Source organism: Meleagris gallopavo, chromosome Z, assembly GCF_905368555.1.
Source record: "Meleagris gallopavo chromosome Z, MGAL_WU_HG_1.1, whole genome shotgun sequence".
NCBI classification, from domain to species: domain Eukaryota; kingdom Metazoa; phylum Chordata; class Aves; order Galliformes; family Phasianidae; genus Meleagris; species Meleagris gallopavo.
In genome coordinates, this window is record NC_139435.1 from 63567895 (window position 1) to 63585994 (window position 18100).

At 37.4% G+C, this 18100-nt stretch overlaps 1 long non-coding RNA gene across 1 annotated transcript in view; it reads right to left on the reverse strand.

Annotated features, from left to right (window-relative positions):
- Window positions 1–696: 696 nt before the first annotated feature.
- LOC146542335 (uncharacterized) overlaps window positions 697–18100 on the reverse strand; it is a 122211-nt gene continuing 104807 nt past the window's right edge. Inside the window, exons 2-3 of the long non-coding RNA XR_014880393.1 lie at window positions 11617–11806; window positions 697–10396 (exon numbers count right to left, since the gene is read on the reverse strand). This is a non-coding gene — a long non-coding RNA (uncharacterized LOC146542335). The remainder of the gene's footprint in view (window positions 10397–11616; window positions 11807–18100) is intronic.

Consider the following 18100-nt stretch of genomic DNA (forward strand, 5'->3'; position numbering starts at 1 on the left):
TGAGGACAAACTTATTAATGGAAAGTCCAATCCCATAAAAACCTCAGCTTGTCTCTATATGAGTGGTGTAGTGTAAAACTGGTTCTTTTAAGGTATATAACTTCTGTGTTCCTATGTGTGGAGCTCTGTGCAGTGTACTAGTGCACATCTTCTGGTGCATAGGATACAGTGTTTTTAATTTCTGAACCAAGAAAATATCCCTATTCCTTGTGGAATATTGTACAACCTTGGCTTTTCTTCATTTATTGATTGATATTATATACTGTTGACAGAAATGAAAGACCATAGTAACAAAGATCCATATCTACATTATTTCAGGATTTTTTTTTTTTCAAAATTACTGATAATACAACAAAAACTACAAAAATTAGTACCACATTTGTAATACAGGCAATTTAGAGGCAATTCTATATTTTTCAACTACTGACTCCAAAAGCGGAAGTGCAGCAGGAACACACATCAGAAAAGAACACGTCGGTATCTATTTTTATAAACAGAGCAAGTAAAGCTATGTGTATTGTACATCAAATCCTCTAAGCGTACTTGAAACTATTTGACTACCTATGGATACAGCCTCTAATTTACTTTTTGATAGTATCTCCATAGGTAGTTTAGGTACTAAATGGGAGTTATGAGCCTTAATCCTTTACAAAATTCTCAAGTAGTCATTGACCTACTTGATTAAGCAACCAAGAGTTTTTGCAAGACTTAAAAAAAAAATCCATTTATTAATGCTAGTTGGAATACAAATCCCAGTGATAAGAACCTCAAACAGTGATACAGTTCAACTAGATCAGATCAATTACATTTCAGTAAACCCAGGACAACATTTTCAAAAGACCTACAGTTCTATTTTTGAAGTAATTTGTGAACTTGGAAGTTCAAATCCCACTGAAATGTAATGTAACTCCTATTCACTTCTGAGGACTTTGAAAGTTTGCTTAATAGCTTCCAACGACCAAAATCTCACAGGTTTCAGTGGGAGATTTCTAGGGATTCAATGTTTTTAAGCAGTGTGGTATATATTTCTTTGTTGAAAGTAGGATTGAGACTGCTTTGAAAATGTACGTATGTCCCAGCGAGAAAGTTCTCCAAAGCAGCAGAGAAACAGGAGGAGAAATGAAACACTCTTCTGAAAACAAATCACTTAGCACTGGCTGCCACGTATATTAAGGTAGTTCATTTAATGTCCTTGCTGCAATAAAATCTTATGTCCCTGTTGAGTTGACTCATGGTAATTGCACTGACAACTTTGCATTGAATTGAATTCTATGTCCTACAAACAACAGGACAGTGGAGAATTTTTTTTTTATATCATTAATATTCAAAATTGATATAGTCAAAAATATTTTAGTTGAGCAAACAGGTGGAAATAATTTTATATTTTAATTATGTACAGGATCTGGCTGAGATGGAGTTAATTTTCTTTAAAAAAGCTCATATAGTATGTATATCTTGGCTTTCTGACCAAAACAGTATTGGTAATACGCTAGTATTTTAGCTATTGCTGAACAGTGCCTGCACAACAATTTCTCTGTTTCTTGCTCTTTCCCCACCCCACTAAGTAGGCTAGCAATGTGCAAGAATTTAAGAGGTGGCACAAACAATCCCAGCAGACCAGAAAGGTATTCCATATCATAAAATGTCATGAGCAGCTATGAAACTGGTGGGCAAAGGGAACAGTTTTGCAGGGTTACTGTAACTTCGAAAATAGAGTGATTGCTCTTGCATTACTTGGGTATTTTTTCCCCTTGCACTTATTAAATTGTCCTTATGTCCTGTGAGTTCCATTACTTTTGACCTTCTGATTCTCTCCCTCATCCTATTGTGGGTTAGTAAGAGACTGTGTAGAGCTTAGCTGTCTGCAGGTTGCTAATCTGCAAAAAATCAGCCCACAATTTTAGGTTCAGAATTTTAAATTGTATTTAAAATCATAGAACCACAGAGTCATGGAATTATAGAAATGTTTGGTTCTGAAGGTACCTTTAAAGAGCTAGTCCAACATCTCTTACTAGATCAGGCTGCCCAAAGCCTCACCTCACCTGGCCTTGAATACTTCCAGGGATGGAGGATCCACAGTTTCTCTGGGCAACCTGTTACAGTGCCTCACTGCTCTCATAGTGAAGAATTTCTTCCTCATATCTAATCTAAATCTCTTCTACTCCAATTTAAAACCACTGCCTCTTGTCCTACATGCCCTTGTAAAAAGTCTCTCTGTCTTTCTTATAAGCCCACTTTAAGTACTGAAAGGCTTCAGTAAAGTCTACCTGGATCCTTCTCATCATGGCTAAACAACCCTACCTCAGTCTTTCCTCGTAGGAGAAGGGCCCTCATCTGAACCCACTCTAACAGCTTCATGTCTCTCTTACGCTGGGGGCTGCAGAACTGGATTCCAGATGTGGCCTCAAGAGAATATAGTAGTAAGGGACAATCACCTCCTTGACTTGCTGGCCACACTTCTTTTGATAAAGCCAAGTATATGACTGGCTTTCTGCAGTGTAAGCAGAAAGTGCCAGTTCATGTTAAGATTTTCATCAACCAGAATACGTAAGTTCTTCTCTGCAGGGCTGTTCTCAATACATTCATTGCTTAGCCTGCATTCATCTCTGTGATTGTTCTGATCCTTGTTCAGTTAAGTTGTTTCTGGAATTTCAACAGAGTTTGAAACAGCCCACAAGGCTAGTAACCACAATAATAATGTAATGCTACTAAGAAAAACAGTGTATGAAGTGCCTTAAATTGTGTGAAATGAAGCTATTTGAGCAACTGTAGTAATTGCTCTCAAGACAGTCCATGTAAAACTAAAAAGATTCATCAATTGAACATATTTGGTTTGTTTTTATTACCTTTGATCTTTACATGAAATCTGTCACTGTGTCACAGAAGCCTAAGGTCAGAATTCAGAATTTTCCTTCCAGATCAGCTCAACTGGTCTTCATTCCCATATTCATCACTCATATCTGTGTACACAAAGAAGTGGTAGGGATCCAAGTACAAAAGTGCTGGGCTGTTCTGCAGAGATTAGGGAGATGGCATTCCAAAAGGAGGAAGTGGGGGAGAAATCAGTGCAGATGCTTATTACAACGTAATTCTGTTGTACTCGTCTAGTCAACCTGCTAAGGATCCTGACTCTTTGCAGCTACGTAGTTATTGCTTTGAAACACTTTTTGATTCATGTATTTTTTTCCTTTTCCAATTCAAAGAGCATCAAAGTAAAAAGTTCCAAAAAAATCCCTTTATTGCAATAATTTCTGTGTGCATGGAAGTCAATTTCTCACATTTCACAACAGGTAATATTCACATAAGGTTAAAGCTCAGTTTAGAAGTATCATACTGTCCAAATAGCTCTGCTTAGGGAAAAGCTACTTGACTGGTAGTGGCTTTTGCATCTAAAACTGGCTTGAGAGCAGAAACGATTTTACTCCTGTAAGGTCTGGTGTTCTCTGGAATGGCTCATGGCTGAGAGGTAGGAATCATGTTGTGGTTAAACCCCGTAAGCAGCTTAGCACCGCACAACCACTCAATCACTTTTCTCAGCTGGTATGGGAAGAGAACTGGAAAGATAAAAGTTCAAAAATACATAGGCTGAAACAATACAGTTTACCAAATAAAGTTAAAGCTGCATGTGCAAGTGAAGAAAAACAAAGAATTCATTCTCCGCTTTCCATCTGCAAGCAAATGTTCAGCCCTTCCAAAAAAAGTGGGGCTCATCACAAATAATGGCTCTTTGGGAAGGCAAAAGTCATCACCTCAAATGTCCCCCTTTTCTCCCTCTTTATCCTAGCTTTTATTGGAATATGATGCCATATGGTATGGACTATCTCTCTAGTCAGCTGTCCTTGGGTCAGCTGTCCTGGCAATATCCCCTCCCAGCTCCTTATAGGCAATATCCCTAACCCAGCTTCCTAACTGGCAGGGCAGCACAAGAAGTAGAAAATTAATTAACTCTGAATAAGCACTGATCTGCTACAATGAAAACTATCAGTGTGTTATCAACATTGTTTTCATCAAAAATCCAAAACACATAAAAGTTTCTGAGAAGAAATTAACTCTTTCCCAAACAAAACTATGGCAGTAAAATTATTAATCACAGAAGAATCCAGTGAGATCATCCATCTAGTTCTCAGAAGGGAGAACTTCAGTTGATACTTATTAATGGAGAGAAGGCAGTCCTTTTTTCACCATCTGTAGGGCTGAATTAATGGATTAGCCTCATGAGGTACCAATGATATCCTTGTAGGAAATGAGCAATTGACACCAGTAAAAACAATGCATGACAAAATAATGAAACACTTACAAAAGCCAAGTCTGACCATTCCTCCAGACAAAATTCAGTCCCCACCTGGTGAGGTAAAATTTTGGGGCATTTGGTGGAAAGGTGATGGGGCCTGCATTCCACAGGATACCCTCTCAGGCTTGGACCAACTTAAAATGTCAGAGAAAAAGAAGGTACAACATGTCCTTGGTCTTTTGGTTTCCTGGAGAAAGCATATCCCCAATTTCTCTATTGTTGCACAACTGTTATATGATTTACTGTGGAAGGGAGCCTCATGGGAATGGATCCCAATACATGAGCAGACCTTGCAGCTCCTAATATTTGAGGCTGCCACCCACCAGGCCTTGCATCTCATCGATCCTTCCAACCCTGTTTAAATAGAGTGGATTAATCAGAATTGGCCATACATCTCTGGCAAAAGAGTCCAGAAGGTCCCATTAGACCTATTGGATTTTATTCCTGCAGCTTCAAAGATGCAGATAAACGATATTCTCAGCGGGAGAAGGGGCTGTTTGTTGTTAGCCTCGCTACCAAGTTATCAAGTCAGCAATGTCTGGCACTCCTCCACTTGACAGGGTGGCACAATGTGTTTCTGTCTGAAAGTGGTATGCTCAAATCGAACATTACTGTAATATCCTTACAGTCACAGAGGGTGCTCTGAAACCACTTGCTATACAGGATGATATTCCCTCTGCCATTGGTACTGATCTTCCCCCCTCATCCAGACTTCTCCCCCATACTCAGACCAGTTACAGAATATCTGGTTCACAGATGCCTTAACCAAGTGTGAAGGAAAACTATGGAAATATCGGGAACTAATGGATGTCTTCGATTTAACAGCTTCTGTCCCAGGGCCCTACCGCTCTTGGCCATTACTCTCGATTCAGATGCAGAAAAGCTAGGTAAATTCTTGTCTCCCTGGCCAACCTTTGTTGGTTGACTTGCCTAATGTGGGGTCAGTTTTCACCTAACCTTGATGGAATTCCTTAAAAAATATGCTTGGAAAGCTAAGGATGCCCAGAAAAACGAATATAAAATCAAGACTTGCTGGATTATTCTCTCATTTTAACTATATAACCAAAGCCCAAAAAGGGCAAGTCAATGTCTTGTTTCATTTTACAGAAGACCCTTATGGGACCTTGACTGAGCACAGAAAGGCCAACGCCTGACTTTAATCATTTGTGTTTTGGTGATTATCTTTGCAACATTTGAGCAAAATGTCATTTTTGTTATTTTGGTGTATAGTTTGGGCTGCAACCCCTGTAACCATCAGTTATCTCCCCTGAGACTTTGGGGATGGAGAGGATAGTATGAAAAACTGTTTTAACCAAATGGCTGAACAAGTAGCAAAAGTCTATAACAATAACTGTTGGGTCTATCTTGACTTGAAACCTGGCCCTGGGTTTCAACCCCTATTGCCCCTGAATGGCTGGCAAGCAACAGCAGAATAGACCAGAGTACCGTCTGGGAAGTTAAGAATATGTGGTCCGTGACCAATCCAATATCCTGCTAGGGGAATTTATTGTCTGAATTATATTCAGCCAGGTGATATCTATGTAATCCTGTCCCTCTACTGTCTCCTGTCCCTCGGGACTGGTGAGGCCTCACCTCAAGTACTGTGTTCAGTTTTGGGCACCTCAGTACAGAAAGGACATTGAAGTGCTGGAGCAGGTCCAAAGAAGGGCAACAAGGCTGATGAAGAGTTTGGAAAATATGATATACAAGGAAAGACTGAAGGAACTGGGGAAGAGGAGGCTGGGGGAAGACCTTATTGCTCTCTTTCAGTATCTGAAAGGTGCTTACAGCGAAGCAGGGTTGATCTCTTCTCACTGGTGACAGGTGACAGGATGAGGAGAAATGGCCTCAAGTTGCACCAGGGTAAGTTTAGGTTGGATATCAGAAATCTTTACAGAAAGGGTTATTAAGCACTGGAATAGGCTCCCCAGGGAGGTGACTGAGTCACTAAGATACAGGAGAAAATGACAAATGATCTCCACAAGTGGAAATTTTTATCATTATCAGTAAACGGTGTTTCAAGTTCACAAATTGAAAATCAGAACCTCCTGAAAAAAAAAAAAAAAATCAATTAAATCTTAAGGTTTTCTACAAACACATCTCCTATTTCTGTTAACAATATACTACAGTCAGGCCAACCTGCATCTCTAGCCTTTGTGCAGTGAAGATCTGTCCACCAAACCATAGACTTGCTGACACCCATCACAGCTCCCTCCTAAAATCTCACAACTCCTACTGAAGGAAAGCTAATTTCAGAAGGAATATGCCACATACTGGAACAAATCATAGAGCTCACCTGACTCACAGACAGATGAGCAATTAAATTTTTTCTATAATTAATATCATGGCTCTTAGGCAGGCTTCCAGAGATGAGGATGTAATAGAACTGGCATTAGAGAAACTTAGAGAATGGTAATTAATTGTTTTAAGTCTTCATTTAGTTCCAAGCAAAACCAAAACCCTTGAGAATTTCTTTTTCTGGAGAAAAGGAAGGTTACCATATATCCCATCAGTCCTCTGATTCCTAATCTAAGGTGACTCTGGAAATAATTTGCTTAGGATATGAGATGCAAAAAAGAACAAAACCAAGTGGTCTATTCTTTCTTGTTCTCATTCATGCCCATTAAACCTTCTTAGAAGTCCAACTTTGGAATGCTTCATGTTCCAAATTCTCTGCTTGTGAAAAAGAAGCAGATAAAATCTTTCAATAATCGCCCTCAAGTGAGGCATAAACAATGACGCTTTGAAGATTGTCCTGTCCCACTGGACCCAGGGGAAGTTTTATCACCAGTTTAATCACAAACAGAATGAATAATTTCTCTAGGAGCAATTGGATCAAGAAACAGATGAGGAACACAATATCCTTAACTCACTGGCCCTTTCCTGACAGAATGAAACGTGTACACAAAACAGAAAGTTTATTTGACCGTTAATGATATAAACAGAGAGATAGAGAAAGAAGGAATTTTAACAATTAAGCTTATTTTTCTGATACAGCTGTTTCTTTAATGTGCCCACCATATCATTTCTTTCATGATTTTTCTCATGGTTCTTTTTGTCTTTTAAAAACAGCTGTGCACAGAAAGCCTGATAGAGATTCACAACAGGAATAGTCCCAACAGGACTGCTGCTTTCCTATTTTGTTTTGAATACTATATAAAATGCTTTAAAGTACTAATTAAAGTAAAAAACCATGAGTACTCTCAAATGAAGGCTCCTGTTCCAACATTCACCCATCTCTTTGTGCCAGTACTGTTGAGTTTATAATCCTAGATACTAAATAGGCAGCTACAAATGGGGAAGGAGGAAAAACAAGGTTTAACTCATAATTCAAAACATCCTGAAAGCTACTTTACCTCTGGAAGATTATGAGTAAATAATTTCCCCATGCTACTATTTTTCAAAGGCTGAAGGGAGCATAGTGAATGAAAAATCAGGCAGAGCTAACACTGCATATGAAGTACGTTTTCTTTATATTTTTCCAGCCTGATAGTCAATTTAAATTCAACTTTCCATATTAATAGCCAGGTTCAATTCAAATATTATACATTTATCTGAGATTAACATTTAGCTCCAAATTTATAATGCTGGTATCTGCTGCCTTTCCACAAACAAATATGAACTAAGGAGGAGACGGAAAATTTGAAAGACACTGGAATAAATTTAGTCTTTACCTGGAATTTGCCATCCCTGAATGTGTTTAAAAACCATTTAGATGTGGTGCTCAGGGACATGACTTAGCGGATGGTTGTTAGAATTAGGGTAGTACAATTAGGTTGTGGTTGGACTTGATGATCCAGAGGGTCTTTTCCAGCCTGAGTGATTCTATGATTCCTATGGCCATGGCTGTATATTGTAACACTAATTCAGCTGTAATTCATGCAGAGAATCCTGTTAGTTTTGGGACAGATGATGGGAATATGGGCTTTATACCTTTTCCACTGTGGATGAAGGACACAATACAGTAAATAGTGTTCTGAGAAAATATGATCATGGCCAGCAGCAATACATGCATTCATTCCAACAAAAGTTCGGGTTCCTAATAAACAGGAATTTGAACTAGATTTAAAAAATATTTCTGGGAAAGGTCTGCATGAGGGATTGAGCCTTCTTTCTATCTTGTTCTGTCTTGCTCTCTATAGAGTTCTCATCTGAAGCTGTGAGTGCATGGAGAGACTTTTCATTGCTCTATACAGAAAATTACAAAAGATCAAGTTTCACCAGTAGCTTTAACATGAAATGTGGTGTTAAATTTTTTATGATATTTTCAGGCTCAAAATAGTTTTGCTGCAGTAATAAATGAAAACACTTAAGTTCTTTATCTCTAATTTCACCAAGCAATATATTGTACATAGCAGAAAGCTTTTTGGAGAGATGATGAGAAAACCAACAGCATATGAAAAATAGTAGATTTATACAGACACTTGAGTCGGTCAAATCAATGTCATACCAGATCATTCAATGTTGTGCCCGTTAGCTTAGCACAAAGTTCTGAATGGTGCTTTCACAGTATCACAAATTGTCTCAGTTTATCTCAGAAAGTACCACTTAGATAAGGCCTTTCTGAAACAGAAAAGACAGATGAGCTGGCCAATTTTGCATGTTCGCCCCTTCTTTACAGAGTGTGATGCAGGGACAAGGAAAGAGATAGTTAGTGCTACTTAGATTCTATGGTCCTTTCAGAGCTATGGTCCTAGCAGGAGACAGTGGTCAAGCTGGCCTGAAACAGCCTTCATCAAGACTTGAATGATTAACAAATTTAGAGTTTTTTTTTTTTTTTTTTTTAAGTGAAATCTGTTTCTAAAGTCCTTGTTATTAATACCTGTGAGATTCTTTTGACATACCTACATTTTATTGAGAAAGATGTATTTTTGAGAGAGATGCTGGAAAACACTTAAATTTAGGACACACTAATAATTGTGTGCATTGGACAGAGGAGTAATTAACCCAGTTACTACTACTCATATTTATGTATTTTGGAAATAAATGGTATTATTTTGTTTTTAAAAGTTATAGGTCATATCAATTAAAATATAATAAGCAAGTATTAAGTATATTTACATCAGTACATTTCTATTGCTTCTAAAATATTCTAAATTATTTACCTATTTGCCTGGGTATAGTTGTATACCTCCACAACTGCTGCTGAAATACAGTATTTCTCTGCTATGGAAATCAGTGCTAGACAAAAAAGACGCAGAAGACAAATAACATTGCTCTGAGTTGCAGAGAATATTTGCTGTGTTGGATTTGAGGCAAAATGCTTATTATTCGGTGCTCTGAGTTAGCTCTAAGTTGAGAACAGCTGTGGTCTTAGTGAAGAGTGTTTATTTATCTAGTAATGTACAGACCTATTCACTTTCATATATTCTATGCTGTGTTGGGTCTTCTTGTCTTAAAGACAGGGTTCTGTTTGTCGCTGGTGAAAAAGCATAGCTAATGGTCATGACTATGTTGAAAAAAGTCTTGTTTTATGCTGAGAATTTGCTCTGTCAAATAGTGTTCTTCTATTCTTTGTTGTAGTTTCCACGGAAAATGATAGGAAGCATTACTTTTGGAGTGATCTGCATAGTTGAATGTAATTGTTATTGTGTAAGGAGGAACTCAGAAAGAGATAAACTTTCTGGTCCACTCATCCTCTTAGAAGGATTTTCTAGACACCATGCTCCAGTTGTTGGAAACTTCTTCGGCTCATCACACAAGAACAAAAATCCTTTCAAACAATTTTCACAAGCAATTGCTTCACTGCAGAATCAATCTTCAACTGTTTCTTGAGATGTGAAGTATTTCTGTTCAAAGCTCAAATCCATTTGGTCCATTTGGACTTATGTCTCTACCTCAGTGAGTGAGACAGTGAAATTGGGAAAAATAGAGCAACGTGTGCTACAATTGTGCTACAATTTCATACAAAATGAAAAAAGAAAAAAAAAAAAAGAAAAAAAGAAATGCCAAGAGGAGGAATCAGTAATGTGTAATAATAAGGAAATTGCCATAAAAGAAATGGAGCTCCACTGAAGCTAGATCTTCAATAACTCAGACGTGGATCCTTCTCATGTCAGCCATCAGGGGTCAAGGTGTTACAGAAAATTCCCCGCTTTACCTCTCCTAGAAAGAAAAAAGTGGCATTTCAAAGACTTTGTGCTGTAAAATTTCCTTTAATTAACTTTGAGGAGTATAGAAGTTTACAAAGACTTTTCATCTCTTCTCTGACTTATTTTTGGCCTTTAAAGTATTTCTAACTTTCTGTCCCTTTCCTCCTGCTGCAAAATGCTATCAGTAATCCCTTCTGGTTCCTAATGCCTGCAGTGAGAATTGAGTTCACCCCTTCCAGCCTATAGAGTTATCTGGGGTAACCGTGCCAATCTTCAGTCTTTACAGCAGTAAAGGGCCGAAGCAGAAGTGGAAGAACTGCATTTATAGTACACATAGAAAAGCAAGAGGAGGGAGAGAGGTCTGGAAGAGAGAAAATATTTTATGTATTCTACGGATCCCTGATTGGAAGAAGCTTCTGCTGTTTTACATCAAATGTGGATTTTTTTTTTTTTTCTAATTAGTCCTATCCAAAGAAAACAGATCTAGTGAACTGGCAAGCCTTATTTCTCTGTGGTTTCTTGCCAGATAGACTTTCTTACACTGAAGGGCCCTGAAGTTCTCATTACTGGCCACCAAAGTCGCTCTACTGGTTTGTGATAGGTACCATATCAATTATATATATAAAACTGAACAAGTAAACCTCTGGAACTTCCCAGAAACCTAGCACCATCTTCTCTATCAGCCTCACAAAGCTCATGATCTCTCTGTCTGGTTGCTGCAAATGCAAATACTTGCCCTGTATAGCCTTTTTAATGCTCCAAAGACTTCAAAATTCTCATGTTATTGAGACTGCCTTTCTTGCAATAAAACTAACTATCTGGATACTCAGAAGCAAATACAAGAAGAAGAGTCTGCTGGAGAAATTCATTTCTTTTCATTTGAAATATCTAGAAGAGTTCATCTATGCTGAAGAATAAAGTTGATACCCTTAAATCTAAGACGCGTGTCTAAGTCTCAGGTTAGTTTTGATGCTTAGTGAAGGACTCTGTAGAAGGAGTCTATACCTCTGTTCTGAATAAAACAATACATTCAGAAATATATTCAAAACATAAATATATTGACACCACATTAGCCTATCTTTGCAAACATATTTCTACTCTATGGAAAATGCATCTGTCATCCACAATTGTCAGTGAATAAGGTGCCTTATAAGTACAGATCTTATTCTGACAGCAAAATCCTAGTATACTGATTGCTCAGGTGAACACTTACATGTTTCAGTCAGTACTTACCCAACTAGATATTCCTGTGGATGCAAGCTCCTTACTGCATGTGGTTCAGGTATCCAGCTGCATGATCACAATTGCCAACATAGGGACAAAAGCAGAGAGGTGTTGTTTAACACTTCCGGAGGCAGAGAAAGAGCTGCAGGGGACCACTTTTGATCTCTGGTCTTCACTTGCACATCCTGGCTGTGCTATACTAAAATGAGAAATGGTCCATATGAAAATATCCTTGAAGATAATGGTGAGCCTCTGGATGTACTCGTACGGGAGATCCTTTTCTCCACAGTAAGTGCATCTATTTCTGCTTAAATAAAATAAATTGGATAAATTATGAGGAATGCCAAGATGCTTTATAAAATACCACAGTCCAGTGACCTACCCTACAGATTAGGTCTGTTAGTCATTTAAAATAATTAAGGGCTAAGAAACCATAGAAATGCTTCAGTGGATAAGTAGTTCAAGAACTGTGGTTACTGCTCCATCAACAGCTTTCCAGTTGATCCACTCTTCTTGTTCTGAGCAGTGTTCTCTCAGGACCAGTACCTTCTGTTTCAGTTTGGTGAGTACAGAAGCTTTTTTATTACTGGCAACTTCATCCTGCTTCATCACAACAATATGTAACGTTGCTGATGGTGGGGATTTGCTTATTTTTTCCATGTAACATTCTCCAGTAAGCAACAACTCTGCCTGTCAAGGAATTGCACATTTCCTACAACATGTAAAGAAGTCCCATCCTCAAAACAAAAAATTGTACACTCTAAATAAAATAAAATAAAATGGTATTTATTAGGTTTGTACGATCTCTTCTAAGGCTTCCTGCACTAAAATGAAAAACAGCTGTTTACTATTCTTTTATTCACATCCTTTCTGAATGTAGAAACAGAACTAATCACCTACGAGATGGATAAAATTTGAAATAAGTTATTGTCTTGTAAGATCTATGTAAAGGATTATAGAAAGCCAAAGAAATAAAAACACATACAAAAGCAAGTTCTTGCAGAAGAACAGTGCACAAAAATTCACAGAAAGCATTCTGCCACTTCAGAGGTTTAAACTGCATAAGCTTTCTCTTATGTAAGTGAAAAGTAGTTTATATCAAGGCTACAAGTGATCTGCTAGCAGCAAAACTTGCAAGCTCAATTATTAGTGTGCTAATTTCAATAACCTCCTTCCACATGCAACCTTTGTCATGTAAAGAAAAAACATGTTTGCTGGCTTCCGTTGTTCAACCAGGTGATGAACTTTGGTGTAAAAGCAAATTAAGAAAATTAAGCAGGAATTTCCCCTGTCCTTTACCGTCTTTCATTTTTCAATAATTCCCAAAATAATCTTATCCGTAATTTCTTTTTCTACAGTCTTCTCCAAAATAAGACACAATATGCTTAGAAGGAGTCAGCACATCAGCACATTTTACATGCCCAGTGCTCAGTGCTGAAATGCTTTGTAGCAGCTTTCTCCTAGCAGCACCATCATACACACTGACATAGTATTGCCACTCTTGAAATACAGAAGCATTATCATTTCCAAATCCTTCTGTCATAGGAACCCAAATTAAAGTAGGGTTTTGCAATCTTACTGACTCTTTAGTCTTTCAAATACTTATTATCCACTGACAGCTACTTTGCTGCCTTACCATTAAGCCAAATCATACCTCTTATGTAGTCCTGTCCTGCTGCTAGTAGACACTTTGCAAATTGTCAGTGATGTATAGTAGACTTTATTTTGAGACTGATACACTTCTGCCATGACTCGGAGACATACAGGCAAATGTCAAACATTTCCAGGTGTCATATGACTGGACTTTGACCCTGCAGTCACAAACTTTTCATTACAGTCACGTCACAAAAATTATTTTTGTCCGTGTCAAATTGATAATTCTCATCTAATTCTTGAATTATTTTATTGTTCACTTTTTGTTATATATGTAACCACCATTTGCCTGTTATATGTCAATCATTACTATAGAGAATTCTTAATCAGAATTGAGATGTAATTTCCTACCAAAGAGTTTGAGAGGGAAGTTTTGAATCTGTCAACACTCAACTTGTAGTCTCTCTGACTTTAATAACTCAGACTGCCAAGATGTGTGGAATGTATCCTGCTGTTACAGGTTCTGGAAGATACACCTGAGATGTTGCTTTTTCCCTCCCTAAGTAACGCAGTAAACTCCCAACTATAAGAGCTGTTGGAGCAAGGCAAAAAGAAGAATCTCCTAAATAACACTAAGTTCATCATCCTTGCGATTTGCATAACTTCTGTTATAGAGTTATGCAGTGCGTCCTTAAAACTACTAGACAGTTTGCCTTCTGCTCAGCTCCCAGAGAAGTTCAGCATCAGGCAGTCTTAAAATTTAATGTAGTCCTGGCACCAGTGTGATAGGTATATAAATCTTAAATCACTTTTTTTATTAATTGAATGCAAGTAACAGAGACAAATTCAGTTAAAGGCTGCCTATGTGACAGCATTTATTATCTTAGTCTCAAAGATTGAACTGAACCACTGACTGCCATGCAGAGTGAGATGGAACTTGGGTCCAGCCCAAGAGTCACATGAGCCAGAGGTAAATGCTGAGAAGAAAAATGAGCTTGACCCTTCTTCAAAAACTTTACTTTGTTAAAAAAAAATGAAGTCATAGACTGTGCTAAGTAACTAACATATTGTCTGACTGCTGTCTCTGTGGGAACTGCAGCAGAGAGTGGTCCTGTCCAAAGACAGCAGCCATACCAGGCTGCCCATGAGTCACTGCCAAAAGACATGCTGCAAGGAGGGAAAAAAGAGCAAAGACAGTTCTGACTTTTGAGTCCTCTGTCAGTACTTACAGATGACTATCAGGCTTCTTGGCAAAGCCAGTTTTGTTCAGCTCTGAGCCATGTTTTAAGATGCAGTTAGATGGTTCACAGTGACCTGTGAGCAAGTACAGGACAACTTGTAATAAACACAGTGAAAGCTAAGTTTTTTCTCAATTTCCCCAAAGAATCAGGTAAAAATATCAGTACTCCTGTTGGCTGTTGGTTTTACATTTCTGATTAAGGTAATAAGAAGTTTAGACATACAAACCTAATGCCTATATACGTTTTTGAAACTCAATTCTGTTAAACACTCCAAAGCTCCTATCTTTCCTCTGTGCAAGTCAGCATACTGAAAACACGGTTCAATTCCCGAGAAAGCCAATGGGAAGTCTTTAGATCTCAAAGATCTTAAGACAGCAACCCTACTATAACTTAAAATGTGGATTCTTAGCATTTCATGTTTAAATAATCAGTTTAAGTATTCTTAGCTGTACCATGCAAAGAATAACAAAGAACCTTTCTTGTTGCGAAAACTGCAGCTGATTATAAGTTACTTAAACTAGCTTAGTCCAGTTTTGCCAGGACTCAAATTTTGCAGGATATTTTGATCAAGTAACAAAATGCTGTATTGACTTTCTTATTAGCGGGTCTTGCTCCTGTACATTAGAGAATCAGATAGTTTGTCTAGAGACAGACAAAAAGGGAAGAAACTTTTAAAATACTTTTTTTTTGCATGACTAGTTCCATCCAATAGTGTCAAGAAAGTGTAACAGAAAGATGCATAAAAAGGGTTCCTTTTAAAATTCATAAGTCGCGTGAAAGATTTTTTTTTTTTTTTTTTGCAGGGCTAATTTAGTATCTACCACACAGCAGCATACTTTAGGAAGTATCTCAGAGGACAAAAAAATGAAGTTAAATGCAGTTGCACTTCAAAAACCCCAGTGATCCTTACATTAAGGGTTTTGTTTGTGTACCAAAATCTTTTTTTAAAGAAATTTTTTAAAAATGAGAAATCCTGTGTACTGAGCTTCAAATTCCCAGTTTGCTTACTTAACACACAACAAAGAAATATCTCTAGCTGTTCCAATTTGAGATTTAATCTTGAAGAATTCTGTTTACTTAATTCTCACTGCCTCTCTGTGTGCATCCTGTCCACAAGCAGAGGAAAGCTATCCTTATTTGGATAAATCCAGCATATCTCCTGATGAATGCTATTTTATCTCTATTTTGACAGAATCTCTTTAATGTGACAGATGCAACTTGAAGCTACTTTCATGTCAGCTTTTCATTTTCCCCTTCCACCATCTAATAGGGTCTGATGAAATAAGCTGAGAAGCACAGATTGAGTCTTTGAACTTACAGTGATGAACAGTTTGAAAGCTCCCTCAGAGCATATACCTGGGGTATGAGATTAAGATATTATTTTGTAGTTCATTATTACTTCTGTACATCAGTTCCTCTCAATTATGCCATATATACATGGAGTATAACTTGCTGAGTCCTGTTGAAGAAGGTACCAGTATCATAAAGAGTCTCTGACAAGCAATGGTGCAGAGTTGCCCAAAGAATAGTGTAAAAAATCCATATAGCACATTGCAGGTACACTTAGCAATTAACGAGCAAATGAGCAAGAAATATAAATGCGTACTGTTGTTCTTTTAATTTATTATGAGGAAAAAAAAGACTTATGCATTTACAAACATTGTCATGAATTCCTGAAAACAAGGCTCTTCGTTGACAGAACACAGACACAGCAGTCCCACTCCTACACGTGTTCAAGCATGAACAGTCCAGCTGTAGGGATAGACTTCCATAAATCATTCTTGCCACTTCACAAACATTTATTCCTGTTCTAGAAATTGATCTAAAAGTCCAAATAGTTTTCATTTAGTGAGAAGGAAAGAAGGATGAATTTTCATTGTCCACCCACAAAATGAAATTGGCTTCCAAGCTAGGTTATATCAAAAATGTTGGTTAAGAAAAAAGATGCTGCAGGATTCAGTGGGAAATAAGCAGAAAACTATGCAGACATTAAAGACTGTCATTTCTTTAAGAGCAGATCTAAGACCTTTGATGCACCACTGCTTGCTGTATTCCTATAAATAGAAAAACCACTGGCCACAGTTTGTAAAAATAAAAGTGTTTCCTAAACCAAGTAATAAATTTAAATATTGTTCTGAGCAGATGAAAAGAGAGAAAACAGAAAAATTAGTCTTTCTGAGAAGACTGAGATTTTTTTTATTGTTTCAAGAGAACATCAGCAACCAATTTTGGAATAGGGATACTTGCTTCCCAGAATCATGGAAAAGAGATAACTAGTTTCAAGTCTGAGGTGTTAGTGGTGACATACCTGGACATGAACAAGAAACAATTTTTGTAGGCTTCTTTATTGCAGTAATCCAGGCATTTTGTAATTATGTATCCTCGTAATATAATATTGCCATTGCAGATAACAGTCCATGAATGTTCTATTTAAAATCCTCAGGACCAAACGCTGATAGATTTCCCGCCTAAAATTTTCGTGACCTGCCTGCAGCTTTGTTTTACTTGGTTTAGTGGTGAGAGCAATTTTGCTGGTTCATTTTACTTTTTTCATATGATACACCCACAACGTTGCACAGACATCAGAAACAAACCAATGTTTCGTATCGAATTAGATATCCACAACTCTAGCATAATAATATTGTGTATAGAATTAAAGATCTAGCATAATAGGTGAGGCTAGAAAGAATAGAGACATGGTGCATGCTATAAAGAAATGCAGGCATGGTTGAAGAAGAAGTGGGCCAGAGGACTGGCACGGGTATTCCATGGGTATGAGCAATTCATCAGTGTTAACTCACCAAGTTAAAGAAATGACTAGACCCAGAAAACAAACAACTGAATAGGAAAACAAAAAGAAAAACAAAAACCTAGCTTTAGGGATAAGAGAACAAAGAATTTCACAGTGGGCACTGTAAAAAAAAGTCAGACATCACATTTTCAGACCAATGAAGAAAGAACAAAGTTGAAAAAGCCTGTAAGAAACCACACAAAACTGACCACAAGTGAATCTTAAAGGAAGAAAAAAAAAGAAAACAAAACATAAAGGAATAAACAACCTCTTCCTACCAGTGAAGGAAGAGCACCATGAACAGGACAAAACTACCAACCTTAGGAAAAAGAGGCACTGAGGAAAAGCAAGCATAACACCAGCAAAAGAGATAGGAAATGAAGAAGTGGCTGCATAATAACTGCATTATCATCATCATTATCATCATTATCATCACTATCATTATCATCATTGCAATAATTAGATCTGGAATGATAATGATTAAACTCTCAATTATATTAAATAGAAATTCTTTGCTTTACATAAGATATGCCTCTTATTTGCCCATAAATAATTATTTAAGGATAACAATTGCAAGTCGAATACTTTTGCTCATTCACTCGTAAACACATAGAAGATTACAACTGAAAAATTTTAATATATGAAGACATGCAAATCTGAAGTCCTCTTTGCCTAGCCAAGTGACACTTGTCAAGCTTATCAGCCTATCTCACACTTCTTTACCAACAAGAAGGAGACAAAAAACAATTTTTCCAGTTTATGTCTCGGTCTAGACATACAGCCCAGCAGGAAAGACTCAATACCAGCTGCCAATCAATTGCAAACATCAGTAAGTCTGGGCCCGCCTCTTCACTACATTGAAATCAGT